Below are 17,558 nucleotides of genomic sequence, written 5' to 3'. Positions count from 1 at the left end.
TTCACCAACTTGAGGGAGTTCTTTTTAAGTATATGGTCAGAGACACTAATGGTCTAGATCCACACGGCTTTTTGAATCTACATTTTAAAGCATACCAAAAAAAAACAAAAATAACACATCATACAAAGAATACAGACCAAAATCCAACTCTCAACACAGCATGAAGCTAACGTTATGATATAAACGGCAGAAGCTAAACTGGCTCCAAAACAGCCAAATCGTACATCGTGTTGTTGACCGCTTGGGAAATCGCAGCCGTAGCTTGCAAAATCAACGGTGTATCAAGTGCGACTAACTTTCGTGTTAAACACTTTCTGTGCAAATGTACTGTGTTTTTTGAGCTAGAATAGCTGCGTTCTCAACACAACTCCTCCTTCAAGTGCCAATCCCAGTGTTCCTCGGGGATGGGGGGATGCGGGGACGTGTCTCTGGGACGGGGGGACCAAGGGTCTAAATTTGGGGACGCCAGGGGGGGGGGGGTGGCGGGGTGGCGGTGCTCATATACTTATACATATACATATAGTACTTGAAAAACTAGTTTTGAAAAGATGTATAACAGTATAACAGTATAAGAATTAGATTTCAAATGAAACTATAGGAAATAGTAAATACCAAGATTAGTAGATTACTTAGATTAGTGATAAGTAACTAATTGCTAAAAGTAAATAAAATTTGACAAATGAAATTGTCAAATTGGAGATTTCAGATTTCTCATTTCTATCATATGAATATCGAAAAAGGAAAATGAAAATACGAATATCTGATGCCATTGCAAAGTCTATAATAATAAAGATGATTACATGATTCATCATTACAATGAGTAGCCAAATACAAATACGTGTAGCAATAGCATTACAAAAGAGACTAGAGTCAAATACAAAATGACAAAACTGAAAACTCAAATTGTAGCTAATGGAGGCCTCTAATCATCTGCGAACTCCTCCTCACTGGAACTGCTGGACTCCTGAGGATCAAGGTCCCTCAAGCTCACACCAACTAGCCCTGCATTTGAAGTGGTAGGATCATCCTCATCAATCTGTGAAGGCTCCTCTGGCTCTACATCCCATCGTTCCGTTGGACTCTCCTTGTACATGAGTGTCTTGCGGTCAATGAGACGCAAAGCACTGTGTACAGCCACAAGCTTCTCTGCTCTCTTAGAGGTAACTCTGTTCCTCTTAAGAGAGTGGATGAAGCTATATGTAGACCAGTTCCTCTCAGCAGCTGAAGAACTGGAAATCTGGGATAGCAGACGGATGGCTAGAGTGGTGGTCAAAGATTTTGGGCCATGACAATTCCACCATAAAAGTGGGTCCTCCTGTGCCATGTTGTCTATATCCATCTTTGCCGCATCTGAATAACCTCTAAGAGTGGCAAATCTTCCCCACTCAGTGCGCATTGTGCCGGCATCTCTGGAATCAAACATCTTCTCTATGCACCTAAAGAAACCCGCCTTCACCTCATCATCCTGAATCGGTGTCAGTCTACCCGGTCTAGCCTTGTACCACTTAGGATTCAAGGCAAAGGCAGCCATATGCAAAGGAGTGTTCAACTTGTCCCATCTACGTTGAATGATAGGTTGGATTTGCTCATTGTAGAATGCTAAAGAGGGGTCCTTCACTCGCACAACAGCTCTCATCTGGTCAAGCATAGAGTCAATGCACTCATACATCTCTCCAAGGTTAGGTGCATCCCCATCTCCATATCTGATCCCCTGGAATACTGGAGTAATGATAGAGACAATGTATTTCGCATCAGTCCAAAACACATCACTCTTCACTATCTCCTTCACCCTTCTCCCTTGCTCTTTCTTGGCCTCAACCCACCTATTCCACTCATTAGTCATAACCATGAGTTGCAATGCCTCTTGCAACTCAATCATTCTCTCCAAGAGAATGAAATAGGATGCATATCTAGTCTCAACTGGTTTCAAGAACTCCTCCTTCACGAAGGTCCTGAAGAGTGCATGTGAAGTGTGGTGGTTGCAGATAAACATCTGCACATCTCTCGCATCGGTGACCACTCCTCTAATCCAGTCTATCTTCCCCATGTCCTTGAGTGCATTGTTCATGGCATGCACACAACATGGGGTCCACCAAATGTGTTTATAGGCTGCCTCAACGAGTCTCCCTGCTGCTCTACACACATGGGCTACATCTGTCACTACTTGGACCACATTTTGTGGCCCAACCTCCTCAATAGCTTCCTTGAGGACCTGAAACTAGAAATCAACATCTTTACGATGCCCTGTACAATCAACTGCTCTAAGGAAGTATGGGCCCTCTGCACATGTGACCATGACGTTGAAGAGTGGACGATGGCTAATGTTCGTCCACCCATCCATAACTATGCTGCACCCCGATGCCACCCAACATGCCTTCATCTTCTCCATCAAAATATTGATCTTGGAATAGCTTCTATCCAAGATCGAGGTCCTCATTTTCGTCGCCCTTGGTGGCACATAAGATGGTCCTCCCTTGGCCACCATAGCCATCATCTCCCTATAATAAGGAGACTGTGTAACATGAAATGGAATGCCATTGGCAAAGAAGAAATTGCCAATGGATTCATCTATCTCATCTCTCAGCTGCACATTAAACATATCAATAATGGGGTTGCTCTGTGCTGTCTGCAACTTACGTTTCTCAGCCCTGGCGGCAGTAGAAGTGGAAGTGGATGGAGATCCAAACATCATTCCTCTCGTCTGCGAAGCATGAGAAGTATGAAGTGCTGCCCTTGCAGACAAAGTAGTAGGCATTGAAATATTTGTGTCATCTGGAACCCCCCAAATCCTGTTAAACTCAATTCTGTACTGTATAGTTTTGGCTTCCTCCAAAAACTTACAATGTTTCACGCCTTTTCCTCTCCAAAACAGAAAGTGTGCATTCACCCTACTAATGCTACCGAACCATTCTGTGTCACAAATATTGCACTTCCACTTCCTTGTTCCCCCACTTGAATGTGATGCAGTGCCTTGTACTGATATTCGTGAAGCAAACTGTTTTAGAGGAGACTTATGATCAAAATGACCCCTAGCATATGGTGCCAACAACTCTAAAGGGCAACTTGTACTAGCTGGTGCACTTGCCATAGAGCTAGATTGGGCTCGAGGATCAGCCCGATGGTCACCCCCCTCATTTTCAGGTTCATATTCTGAATCATTCTCACTATGAGAATGGATTTCTATGTCATCTTCACTCATGCCTTGGGAGCTCATTGTGAAATTGACACTGCATTTCACAAAATAAAAATAAAATTAGCCTAGTTTAACAATATATTTTTAATTTTTTTTCCTATTCATCTCAAAATGAAATTTGATATTGAATCTTGAGGGCAAAATGATGAACCTCAAGATTCAACATCAAATCTCATTTTTAGTCTTGAGATGAATAGGGAAAAAAAATCCAAAAATGACATAGAACAATGAAAATAAAAAAATATTAAAAAAAAATAAAAAATAAAACAAGAAAAAGTTGAAAAACCCTACCTTGTGCTTGAAAAATCTCTCCAAAATGTAGAAGAATCTTCTTCTTCCTCTTCTTCTTGCTTCTTCTAGCTCCTATCACACTTGCAATCAACTTTTCTCACCCCTTCAATCAGTCTTCTTCAAGTTTTTCCTCCTCTTTAGCTTGCTGGAAAAAAAAATCAGTTTACCAAAATGAGAGTTAAATCTAAAAAAAACATGCTTTTGTGTTGTTTTGGGGGGTTGGGTGGGGCTCACGTCCAATTAGGGTTACCCCTTAATCCCCCCAAAAGGCACGTTTTTTAAAATGTTGCTTTTTTTGTTTGTTTAGGCGTGGGGACGCGGGAGACGCCCAGACGTCTTCGAGGAGACGTCTCCACGTCTCCACGTCTCGGCGGCGATTGGGTGGCGGTGGCAGGACGGCGGGGGATGTCGCGTCCCCGTCCCCCCGTCCCTGAGATGTCCCTGACAGGGGGACGCGCCCAAAAAGGGGGGGGACGCGTCCCTTTGGAATGGGGGCCAATCCGCTTGCAAGTATGATGTGTACTTATTACAGGGCAGGGTATATGTGAATTAGATGCCAAATCATTATAACTCCACACGAGACAATACAATACACTCATTTAAGAGAGATTTATTTAAATTCTTCCAACTATGCACATCATTGCTTTCTATCGAAGGAAGATTAACTTGGAGGGCGCCTTGCATTGCTAAGTAATCTGTCACAACATTTTGTTTAGGAAAGCAACGAGAGATGGATGTTTCCTCAAGTTTCAAGCCACGTGGATGCTTGCCTACAATGTCCTTAAATTCCAATTTGGAAAGAAAGAAGCAAATTATTTTAATTTCCACGAGGCTAAAAATAGTCTTTAATTTAACATCTCTTTTATCGCTTGCAGTACAATTTGGGTTTTCTACCTATTGATAACTTTAGCTCCTGTTACATCTAACATTTCGTTTGATGCTTTGTCAAAGTTCAATTTGATTTGCTCTATAAATACTTCCATTTTGTTTGGCTCTTAATTTTTTAATGAAAAATTGGTTTTGATATTAACAATATGAATACAAGGGCGTTGACCCTATATACAAACAGTTTGTAGGCAACACAAAATAATAAGCAACAAAACAAGGGAGCTGACCCTAAACAAACACATGTCGAATAGGCCATTAATAGTAGGTCACGAGACCATTGTTAACAAAGAAAGGCCAAATAGACAATCAACAACACACTAGTAGAAAGCTAGGAACCCAACTCAAGAGTGGGAAGAATCACTTGCAACTCAAGGAAGAGTTTGTGGAGGGTGGGTGGTAGGGGAAGAATCATCTTTTTGCCTATGACAAACAACAGTCCAAACAATACTACTGTCAGGAACGTCGTTACCAAGGGGGGAAATCCCTTTAAAGGGTTTGTCAGAACCTGCAGAGACTGTGTACCAACCAACAAAGGTTGTTGCAAAACAAGAGCAACAAGAGTAAAAACCTCAAGGTTAGAGGAGGCCACACCAATAGCAAGAGGGGGAGTTGGATCTAGGGGGGTAGAGGAGGCCAGAATAGTAAGAGGCACAACCTCATCTTGACAGGAGTCATTATCATCAACATGTGAAGAGTCATTAGAATCCGAAGCATCAACATTCAAATGATCAACACTAGCAACTTTCTACCAAGTAGTAACACTTTTACAACATGAGAGAACAATCCGTAGCTAAGTAACCGGTTGACAAGCATCTACGACAACGAAAGAGGAGACCCTCGTAATCCAACGATTGAGACCCTCATAATGAGAAATTGTTAATTCTTATTGTTTTTGATATTAAATGCAACATAACAAGGGTGTTGTCCCTCTAACATCCACAACCCGAAGGCATCCAAAAACAACAACAAAACTACAACAAACTAGTAATAACTAAAGTCACAATAGTTCGACAACAATAAACATAACCATCCAGATAGTAACCCAAGTCCATAATTTTTACATATGGTTTTATATTTGAGGTGTACAATTCATGGTCTTGTTGAATCTGCATATGTTGCCCATCTTCGACTCGAACTCAATAATCCTGTCCTTCACCCTGTGCAGTTCCTCCCCCATATCCTTCAGCTCTTTCTTAGCCCTTTGACATTCCATGCAACTCTCACCCGCAACATTCATCTTTACATCTTCCTCCATGACAACCTCCAATTTTTCATCCCCAGTTGGGTTCCCCTGTTCGGCCTAGTTATTGTTTACTGACTTCTCTGGGTTCTCGTTCAAATTTTCCCCACCACTATCAACATTCCCCTCATCCTCTTTTTCTTCATATTCCCTGCCTTGCTTTTCTTCCTCATCTTTTGAGCCATAATCAACAAGCTTTAATCTTTTACCCTTCCCAAACTCATAGGATGCAAGTCTATTTGACCGTCTCCTACCCTCATTCCTACTAATTTCCCTTTCCTCCTCTTCCTCCTTACTCGACTCCTCTAAAATCATTATCTTCTTGCGGCTCGAGCTCGTCCCTTTCTTCTTGCTTGTCGAGGCCTTTTGGGTTTTGGGCATATCAATTTTTGTGATTACCATTGAAGTGGAAGGGGTTCTAGGGGAAGCCATGAAAGCAACCTCCAAATGGGGAATGTAGTGTTTGGTCCAAGCACTAGGTGCACCAATTAACAAGGGGTGAGCACTCGTGGCAAGGGCTTCCATAACCACAACATTCCTAGGTGGATAGAGGGCTAGATGAAACAAATATAGTCTGTAAATCAAAACCCTGGTGCAAGGGCATCAACTTTTTATCTTGGTTTTTAGGGTCATGGGCCTCTTTGACAACGTTCCAAGGAGGGAAATAGATAGAAGGGGAAAGAGATGGTATCATCGTTCCTAAAATGATTCAGAAGTGACATATGGTAGAAGTAGTAAACTTTATGACGACCTTCGAGAGTAAAGTACTTCATTATCATTAAACATATCGTTTTCTAGTGGTCGAGCAACTCTTCTCTTGCATATCCACCCTGCAACTTCATAGGGGCTTCCTTCCCTAAAAGAATCAAATTAAAATTTCACTATTCGTCACATGGCTTGTTCTCTTCCACTTCCTGCCTTCCATGGAGAGGCCAGTCGCCTGTGCAATCGCTTCCTCACTAACCTCAAATGAAATGAACCTTCTATTCACGCATGATGGAGCAAATTGTATCGACAATTCTTCATCAAACCCCTGCATTAGTTCAAGGTACCCATCAACCCCTCCTTCCTTACAAATGTGCCATACAATTTCAATATTTCTGAACTCATCCAGGTTATCAAGCTCAATGTGCACACGGTCTCCTCCCATTCTGTGAGTAGTAAGAGACTTTTGTAGAAAAACCATGGAAACACGAGAAAATTGTGAATGTTTTTCTAGAAGTATCGTAGTAAATGTGAAGGCAATTTTTGTGTAGTCTATCAGAGTCATAAATGTGAAGTGATAATGGATTTTAATTCCGTAGGGTTTTTTTGCCTAAGGATTAACTTGTCATCATTACTCCAACTCCCACACGTCTCGCTACAATAATGCCAACAAAGCATATCGTAGCAAAATAAAATACTCACAAAACAAAAAAGGTGGGCCCCACCGCACATCGACGTAGGAGAGTTGCCAAATCCAACATGACTGTACCCTCTCTGCCTAGGAGTCCACCTCTGTAGATTCCACATCATCCAAACACTGCTCTTTTTGAAATTCAATTTTTCCCATCATCTACAATCAAACTTCCAGCCCCCAACCCAGGTTAATAGGTGTTGCAAGAGCAAGCTCTCCAAGAGATGGAAATTATCCATTAGACTCTACAACTAGGGACTCTCCATGCGGGAGTATCTAAACATTATTAGGAAGGGTATCCTTCCTCTTCCAACATCTCTATCCTTCAACTTGGAGGCCAAGCACCGCCAAGGCCTCAACAACCATATCGCCCTCCCTATGAACATGACCAATTTCAAAGTGCTCTATCCCCAGAAGAAACTTGTGAATGTCTCTGATTATCCCCTCAATGGACCAGTTAATCTTGCTCAACTCCTTAACCGCATCAATTATAAGTTTGGAATCACCTTCAATGACAAATGTCTTCAATCCAATTGAGAGGGAAACTTTGAGGCCCCAAAGTAAGGCCATCTCTTTAGCTTGTTTGTATTACACTTCAAATTCCTAGCATACGCTACCACCAACTCCCCATGTTCAATCTTATTAACTCCCCCCACAACCACCTCCCCTATAGACTGTCTCGCAGCTCCATCAAAATTCAACTTACACCACCCCAAGATGGACTCCATCTAGTATTCCTTCTTAGCAACCTTTTCAAATTGTCAAAATTGACATAGGAGGAAGGTAGGCCCTAGTTCCTAGCAATTTTATCATCAAACAATGAGGGAGGAAAGATAGGACAAGGGCAAAAGATGGTAGAGAGGTTTTTCAGGAGGAGCTTGGAAATAGTTCTAAAAACTACCTCAATTGGATTTTCAAGATCACGGAAGATTTTGTTATTTTAATCTTTCCAAATGCACTAAGATGGGGCAAGATCAATCTCCATAATTAATTAATTAAAGGGTTATGTGAGGACCACACCGACCCAAAACAAATAGCTGGAGATCCTTATCCATAACCCAAGAAAAATCTAGCTTTTGCAACACCAAGCCCCAAAGAGTTTTAGTGAAGGTGCAATGGAATAAAAGGTGGGAAGGGTTTTCCTCCTGCTTGCATAAGACATAACGATTGGAAAATTGAAAAACCCTTTTAAAAACATTGTCTTGTAGGGCAGTCCACCAGAAGAAGTTAATCTTAGGGATTAGTTGTTGGTTCCAAACTTTCCTCAAACACCCTGGGGAGCTATTATCCTCAAGAAGAGAGAGATAAGAAGAATTAACAGTGAACTCACCCATAGGGTTCGGTCTCCATATAAATTTGTCCTCTTTGGAAGAGGGGAATTCTAGTTTGTCCAAAGACCCGATGTTCAAAGAATGCCTTAGCATCATCACAAATGTTCTTAAAGGAATGGTGTAGAGCTAAATATTTGTCCCCCAACCAAGTATCCTCCTAAAAATGGATATTGTCTCTATTCCCAATCAACCACAACAAACCCGATTGAATGATGTTCCTGCATTTGAGAACATTATTCCATATCTTAGAGCCACTTGGAGCCCTTGAGTTGGAAGAGCTCTATAAAAATTCTCTTGGTTGAGATATTTAGCACACATTATTTTGCACCAATTTGCTTTATTTTGGGTTAGTTTCTATCCAATTTTCGCCATAAGTGCCCTATTAAGAAAATAATTTTTCTTGATCCCCAGGTCCCCAATATATTTAGGACAACAAACCTTGTCCCAGGGCTATTCTTTTCTTTTCCTCCAAGCCTGTCCATAAGAAAGTCATCTGAGTCCTTTCAATTTTTTCTGCCATGGAACCCAAAAATTTAAATAGGGAGAGGAAATAGACAAGGATTCTTTGTAAGGAGGCAACAAGGAGTTGAAGTTTCCCTGCACTACTTAGGAGCTTGCCCTTCCAATCAGCTATCTTCCTTTGGATTCTTTCCAGGATTGTATTCCAAAAGGCATTTGAGACCTCTTTAATCGTGAGGGGCAACCCTAAGAAGACCCCTAGAAGAACAACAAACTTGCAACCAAGAATAGCCCTAATTTTATCCTAAAGTTTCACTGGAGTGTTGAAGAAATAAATACTACTTTTATTGTAGTTAATGTGTTGTCCCGAGGCTTTCACATACTAATTAAGAAAGTTCTTCCACTCCCTTGTCTTCGCCACAAAAGTCATCCCAAACAATATGGTATCATCAACAAACTACTACATAACAATTGACGGTAGAGAAGATGCAAACTTAACTCCTTTAAGTTTGTTTGTGCTTATAAGTTTAAGAAAATTTCTCCCTAGAACCTCCGTTGGGATGATGAACAAGTAAGGAGATAAGGGGTCCCCTTTCCGAATACCTCTAGTAGCTCTGAAAGATCCCCTGAAAATTCTATTAACCAACACTTCATACCTCACAATAGTAACACACTCCCTGATTAAACCAATTAATTTGTTCCCAAAGCCAAAATTCATTAAGACTTTATAAAGAAAGTCCCAATTAACTCTGTCATAAGCCTTAGAGATGTCAAGCTTGAGGACTATTCCTAACTGGTGGCTCCTGTCCATAGAACGAATAGTTTCATGCGTGGTAATCACAACATCAAGGATTTGCCTCCTTGGAACAAATCCATTCTGATTGAAATTGGTGAACCCATCTAGGAAAGGCTTGATTCTATTAACTAATATTTTAGAAAAGAAATCTTATAAACAATGTTGCACATAATGATAGGTTTGAAGTCTGTTAGCCTCAAGGGCTCTTGGATTTTAGGAACCAGAGCAATATGAGTTATTGAGCTTTTTAACAGTTTACCAGTTTTGAAGAAGTCCTTGCAGCCATGGTCACATCAAAGCCCACAATGTCCCAAAACTTTTGGAAAAAAGCCAAGAGGAAACCATTAGGTCCTAGAGCTTTGAAGGCCCCTATTGAGAAAGCAACACTTTTAACCTCCTCATTAGTGGCTTAGGCCATAATTAGCACATTGTAAGCCTCATACAAAGCAACAGGAGGATAGTGGAGAAGTTGGTCCTCCAAAAGAAAATTCCTGGCCCTGTTATCATTTCTAAAATTATTACAAAAGTAGTTAGATGCCATGATCCCCAACTTGGCATCATCCTTAATTTATTTCCTTGACTCATCTCGAAGGCTTAGAATCATATTCCTCCTCCTATGTTTTCTTGTTGATCTATGAAAGAAAGCCGAATTCTTATCACCCTCTCTCAACCACTAGATTCTAGATTTTGCTTCCAGTAGATTTCCTCTTATTTCAGATTTTCCTTCGTTTTCCCTCAGATCCTCCTCAATCCTATGGGTAGATTCTGAGAAGTCCCCCTATGCCATTCTCTCCTGAATAGCAACCAATCTTGCATTAATTTTTTTTTACTAGACGTGAACCTATTCCACACCTTCAAATTTTTCCTTATCAAGTTTATGAGCAATTTTATAAATAGGAGTTCCTTGAATTAGGGCACTCCACCGTTCACTAATACAGTCTTTGAACTTGGGATGTGTTGTCCACATAATTTCATAACGGAAAGGAATTCATCCACTGACAGGTCTGTCGAAGCATTCCAGGAGAATTGTTGGGAAAATGGTGTCTCAACCTTGCATTTAAATGAGGTTACTATTTATAGTAAGTTTTTCGTTTGAGCGTGAAATGGTGCGAAATTATCCCCGAAGCTTCTGGTTGGATAGATGAGCATGCCGTTAAATTTTCGTCGCAAGATCATAGCTAGTTTTGAAGCTATTAAAGTTTCCATTTTTTAAGGGTGCGATGAAAGGTTTAAAATTAATTTTGAGGAATTTAGAGGCTCCAAAATTCTTTAAAAAGCAGACATAAATGACATAGTAGTTTATGTTAGGGTTTCAAGTAGATCTGAAGCAAATATGAACTAACAATTATATGCAGATTTAAATACAAAAGATAAAGAAATAAAACAGGACACAGATAACACAAAGATTTAACGTGGTTCACCCAGAATGGGTTATGTCCACCATACACAGCTGTCCAATCTTTCTTATTATCCAACAAAAAAGTACATCAACCTTACAATGCCTTAAGCATCCTAGCTGCTTATAACATGTGTTTTTAGGGCAACAAACAAAGTTGGCTTTTTTTAGGGTTTTATTACAATGTCGGTTTTCATCAACGAAAAAACGACAATTTTTTTTTTCTCGGGGGCTACCACCCTCGAACCCCTGCCCGAGGCCCGACTCAGACTCCCACTTGGAGACTGATCAGGCTCCACACCGAACAATCTCCCACTTGGAGACTGATACTACATGACACCACTGTACATGCAACATCCGTTGGATAAAACACTAGGACTCGACTGGTATAAATTCCACAATTATCAATCAAGAAGACCAATAGAAACTGATGAAGAAATCAACTTCTCCTGTTGAACTGCCTTTGTGAACATATCGGCAAGATTCTCACTTGTGTGAATCTTCTCAAGCCGTAACTGACCCTCCTCCAAAACAGTCCAGATGAAGTGGTACTTGAGCTGAATGTGCTTTTTCCTTGAATGAAAAGCAGAGTTCTTCGCAAGATGAATGGCACACTGACTATCGGTATACAATGGGCTATCCTCTTGTGTCTGACCCAATTCCTCCAGAAAAAATTGCAACCAAATCATCTCCTTACTGGCTTATGTAGCAACAACATACTCAGCTTCAGTGGTTGAAAGTGCAACAACCTTTTGCAGCCTAGAAATCCAACTGACTGCAGTTCCCCCTATAGTAAAAACATACCCTGTAGTACTCCTCTATGAATCAATATCACCCACCAGATCAGAGTCAACAAATCTACTTAGAGCAGCATTAGATCCTTTGAAACATAATGCCTTCGTAGTAGTTCCTTTCAAATACCAAAGAATCCATTTCACAGCATTCCAATGTTCCATACCTAGATTACTCATAAACCTACTCACAACTCCCATTGCATGTGCAATATCTAGCTTTGTGCATACCATTGCATACATCAGACTGCCAACAGTTGATGAATATAGGATGTTAGACATTTTATTAACCTCTTCCTGTGCTTTTGGGCACATCTCCATAGTCAATTTGAAATGACTAGCCAAAGGTGTACTAACTGCTTTTGCATTCTGCATGTTAAATCTTTTCAACACCTTCTTTATATACTCACTTTGGGACAAATTCAAGGTTCTATTTTTCCCGTCCCGTGTAATCCTCATACCGAGAATTTGCTTAGCTGCACCCAAATCCTTCATAGCAAATGACCTGGCTAATTTTTGTTTAAGATCATTTATATGTTGCATGTTAGACCCAACAACAAGCATGTCATCAACATAAAGCAACGGGATAATATAACTGCCATTATCAAATCTCTTAAAATATACACAATGATCAAAATGACATCTATGATAACCGTGTTCAGCCATGAAACTATCAAATTTTAAATACCATTGTCGGGGTGCTTGTTTTAGGCCATACAGACTTTTCTTCAACCTGCACACCAAGTTCTCCTTACCTTTGACCTCATATCCCCGTGGTTGCAACATGTAAATTTCCTCCAAATCTCCATGGAGAAAAGCTGTTTTGACATCTAATTGTTCAAGATGTAAATCATTTGCAGCCACAAGACTAAGTACAGCTCTAATTGAAGTCATTTTTACAACTGGAGAAAATATTTCATCATAATTTATACCTTTTTTCTGTGCAAAACCTTTTACCACAAGTCTGGCCTTATATCTTTTCTGATCTCCTTCCTCCTCCTTCAGCCGATAAACCCATTTGTTAGGCAAGACTCTTTTTTCTGCAGGTAAAGGGACTAAGTCCCAAGTCTTATTTTTCATGAAGGAGTCCATCTCCTCTTTCATGACTCGCTGCCACTGTTGTTTGACATCCATCTGCACTGCTTCTTCATATTCTTCTGGTTCACCAGAATTCATTAATAAAATAGAATACAAAGAAGGAGAAAATATTTCAGGGGGTCTACTTGTCCTCGTAGAACGTCTAACACTTGCAGGAGTTTGTGGGACCATCTGTTGTTGCTGAGCATCAGGTACCTATGGCATTTCATTTTCAGGAATCTCATCCAACACCACATATTCTTGTTTGTCCTGTTCATGCTTCTTTTCCTGCATCTGTTCTTTATACATAACCTTCTCATTGAATATAACATCTCTACTTTTCATTATTTTCTTATTTACAAAATCCCATAACTGATAGCCATATTCATCTATCCCATATCCAATGAAGGTACATTTATGAGATTTAGCATCAAGCTTGGTTCTGTTTTCTTTATCAAAATGGACAAAAGCTTCGCAACCAAATTTTTTTAGAAAAGAATAATTTGCCTTTTTACCAGTCCATGCCTCCTCTAGAATACCACCATCCAAAGGGGTTGAAGGTTCTCTATTTATCAAATAGACAGCAATATGTACAACATCTGCCCAAAAATGTAAGGGCAATCCAGCATGCAATCTCATGCTCTTCGCGTGTTCCATGATAGTCCTATTCATTCTCTCTGACACACCATTTTCCTGTGGAGTTCCTGGAACTGTCTTCTGCTTTCAAATCCCATTTAAGGAACAATAATCTTCAAATGCTTTTTTGCAATACTCACCTCCATTATCCGATCTGAGACACTTCAACTTTTTTCCTGTCTCATTCTCAACCAAAGCTTTCCATTTCTTAAAAGTTTAAAAAACATTTGATTTTTGTTTTAGGAAATATATCCATGTTTTTCTGGTTGAGTCATCAATAAAAATAACATAGTAACAAGAACCACCAAGAGATGATACCTGAACCGGTCCCCATACATCTGAATGTACAAGCTCTAACTTCTCACTCTTCTTCTCTTTCCCAACCTTGAGAAATCTGACTCTTTTTTGTTTACCATAAGCACAGTTTTCACATAGCTCTAAATCAATCTTCTTTAGTCCTGGCAATAGATTTTTGGAGTGAAGGATTTTCATCCCTTTCTCACTCATGTGCCCAAGCCTATTGTGCCACATTATCGAATCTGTTCTTGCAACATTTATTGTTGTTGTCCCTGCAGTAACTTTATCTGTAGCAGCTAAGGTAGAGTAAGTGTTACCAGTACACAGATATAATGTGCCTACCTTCACACCTTTAGCTACTACTAATGATCCTTTAGTGACCTTCCACATACTGTCTGAGAAGGTAACTATGCAACCTTCACTACCTAGTTGCCCTACAGAAATTAAATTTCTTCTTAAATTAGGAACATGTCTTACCTCCTGCAGAAACCAGTCATTACCATTCTGCAACTTGATCTTTATCTTTCCTTTTCCAACAATTTGACAGGGCTCATCATCACCCAAATATACTTGTCTAAAATCACCTTGAACATAATCTAGAAAATATTTTCTATGGGGTGTAGCATGAAATGAAGCCCCAGAATCTATTACCCAGGAATCATTAACATTATCCAAACATAAGATTAAAGCATCTTGTAAAGTATTACTTGCAATATTAGCTTCCTTACTGTCATTTTCATTTTTGTCTCCTTCTTTGTTTTTCCGAGACCAACAGTCTTTCTTTAGATGACTAGGCTTTCCGTAGTACCAACAATCTTTCTTTCCTCTAGATTGAGAGCATCCTTTCTTTGACTTCCCTCGTAACTTCTCATTCCCAGGGCCTTTTCCTCTTTCCTTTGATCTTCCTCTGTTCTCCACATTCAAAACACTACTCGATGATGTTGAAGTCTCAACTGTGCTTTTCCTTCGCATTTCCTCGCTTAGGATAACAACAACAATATCATCAAATACCAAAGTATTTTTACCAGAGATAGAGTTACTTACAGCCATAACCAAGCTATTCCAGCTTTTTGGCAAAGAACATAAAATCAAGAGAGACCTAACCTCTTCTGCAAAGGTAATTTTTACCGAAGACAATTGACTGGTAATTGTATTAAATTCATTTAAGTGCTCTGCTACAGATCCTCCCTCACTCATTTTCAAATTAAACAAACGCTTCATAAAAAATACCTTATTTGAAGCCGAGGGTTTCTCATACAACTTAGCTAATGTTGCCATCAAATCTACAGCCATTTTTGCTTCTGTTATATTGAATGCTATAGACGGCGCAAGGCACAATCAAATAGATCCCAGTGCCTTTCTATCTAAAATGTCTCACTCTTCATCTGACATTGTGGTCAGTTTCTTTGCCTTTCCTTCCAATCGCCGCCACAAATCTTTTTGATATAGGTAATTCTCCATCTGCATTTTCCATAACTGATAATTCTGGCCGTTAAACTTTTTGACCTTGAATTTGGAATTCTCCATTGCTCCCACTCAAATCTGAAAGTCCTGCCAATTTACAGAAAACCTCGCTCTGATGCCAATTGTTAGGGTTTCAAGCAGATCTGAAGCAAATATGAACTAACAATTATATGCAGATTTAAATACAAAAGATAAAGAAATAAAACAGGACACAGATAACACAAAGATTTAACGTGGTTCACCCAGAATGGGTTACATCCACCATACACAGTCGTCCAATCTTTCTTATTATCCAGCAAAAAAGTACATCAACCTTACAATGTCTTAAGCATCCCAGCTGCTTGCAACAAAAAAAGTCGGTTTTCATCAACGAAAAAATGACTATTTTTTTTTTCTCGGGGACCCCCGCTTTTCTCGGGAGCTGCCGCCCTCTAACACTTGCCTGAGGCCCGGACCACCCCCGGACCCCACCGAGGATATGTGCTGAGTGTATAGTACTTTGCTAATCAGTCACCACATTTCAACAGTTTATAGGGTGATAGAGCACTTCACAAACTTTCTGACGCTTCAAATGGTTTGTCAATTGGACACACGGCTCAAAAGTTATGGCCTATGGAAGTTTGGACTCTTGTAATAGGAAATATAAATTGCATCAGACACATAAATGAGCTGTAAAAGGGAGGAACATGTGTTGATGTGTGTTTTGACACGTCATAGGGTATCTATAATGGAGATAAGGTCGGCTCTACCTTATTGGGTGGTTTTAGCCCGTGGTTTTGTAATATCGTTTGACGATTTCTTGTATTGTATCTCCTATATATGAGGTCGTGAGATAGAGGTTGCATGTAAGAGTCATATAGTTATTGAGTTACCTCTGAATCTCTGATTAGTGGTACCCCTGTGAAGAGATTTCTCTAAAGCATAATGTAATCTATTATTAATTTTTGAATAATATATTGAGCTACTTTTGGAGTGTGGGGTTTTTTTTTTTTTTTTTCTCTCGAAATGATTTTCTCCACGTAAATCACCGTGTTGTTGTGTTTTGGTATGCATGATATTATGTTTATGTTTGTTAAGTTTATGTAACTATTGTAATGATCTGAAAAATGTTTTGCATTACGCTCATCTCAAGATTAGTGTAGGAAGTTGTTCTGCTACTTAACTTCCTTACAAGTGGTATCAAAGCCTAGTCACCTTTGGTTTTAGTTGTGGATTGTTGAGTTTTTTGAACTAATCTATATTTGAGTGGCAGCTTGTGTAGAAAATACTTTTTGATCTTGTTGCAGGATTTTTCTGATGGCAAGTTCGTTAGAGAGAATAGAGATGGAGAAATTTAATGAAAGTAATTTTGAGATGTGGAAGCTAAAGATGGAAGATCTGCTAATAGATCGAGATCTGTGGGATGCTGTGTATGCAAATGTCTCAAGATCTGTAGATCCTACTGTGGCTGCTCAGTATGATGTTATGGACTAAAAAGCCAAGGGTCTAATCAGATTGTTCCTGACAGACTCTGTTCTAATCAATATCCACAAAGAGAACTTTGCAAAAAAGCTGTGGACTAAGCTTTGTGAAATGTATCGAGCAAAATCTTTATTAAATTAAGTTTTTTTGAGGAAAAAATTGTACCCCTTGAAGATGGAAGAGGGTGGACGAATTGTAGACCACTTAGAAGCATTTAATATGTTGGTGGCTCAATTGGTATCTGTTGGTGTTAAGATGGACGAGGAGGAGAAATGCCAGATCTTGCTTTGTTCTTTTCTCGATTCGTGACATTCTCTTGTTATGGATGTCGATAGTATTTTTGTTATTTTGAAGTCTGAAGATGTGGTGTGTGCCTTACTTGGTGAAGAGATTTGAAGCAAGGTATCTATTAGTTCGAAAGAAGCCCTAACCATTCGTGGAAGACTTAAGGAAAAAGGCAAGAAGAATGAGAAGCGCAACAAGTCCAAATCCAGAGGGAGATCAAAATCTCCCGGAAAGTCTAAAGTCATTTGCTGGAATTGCGGTAATTTAGGTCACATTTGTAAGGACTGCAAAGAAGAAAAGAAGAAGTTCGATTCTAATTCTGAGTTTAAGAAGGAAGATGGTGATGCATTCATTGCAGCTTTGGCTACTCATGCAGGTAATGACGCATGGTTAATTAACTCAGTGCATCTTTTAATATGAATTCCAATAGAGATTGGTTTTCTGTATATGAATAATTTAATGGAGGTAAGGTGTATCTAGACATTGTTGGTCGAGGTAAAGTTAGAATCAGGTTTCTTGATGGTAGAACAAAAAAGATTAGCGGTGTGCTGCATATC

This window comes from Cryptomeria japonica, chromosome 6 (assembly GCF_030272615.1).
Source record: "Cryptomeria japonica chromosome 6, Sugi_1.0, whole genome shotgun sequence".
In the NCBI taxonomy this organism is placed as follows: Eukaryota; Viridiplantae; Streptophyta; class Pinopsida; order Cupressales; family Cupressaceae; genus Cryptomeria; species Cryptomeria japonica.
Note: the sequence above shows the minus strand (reverse complement) of the source record.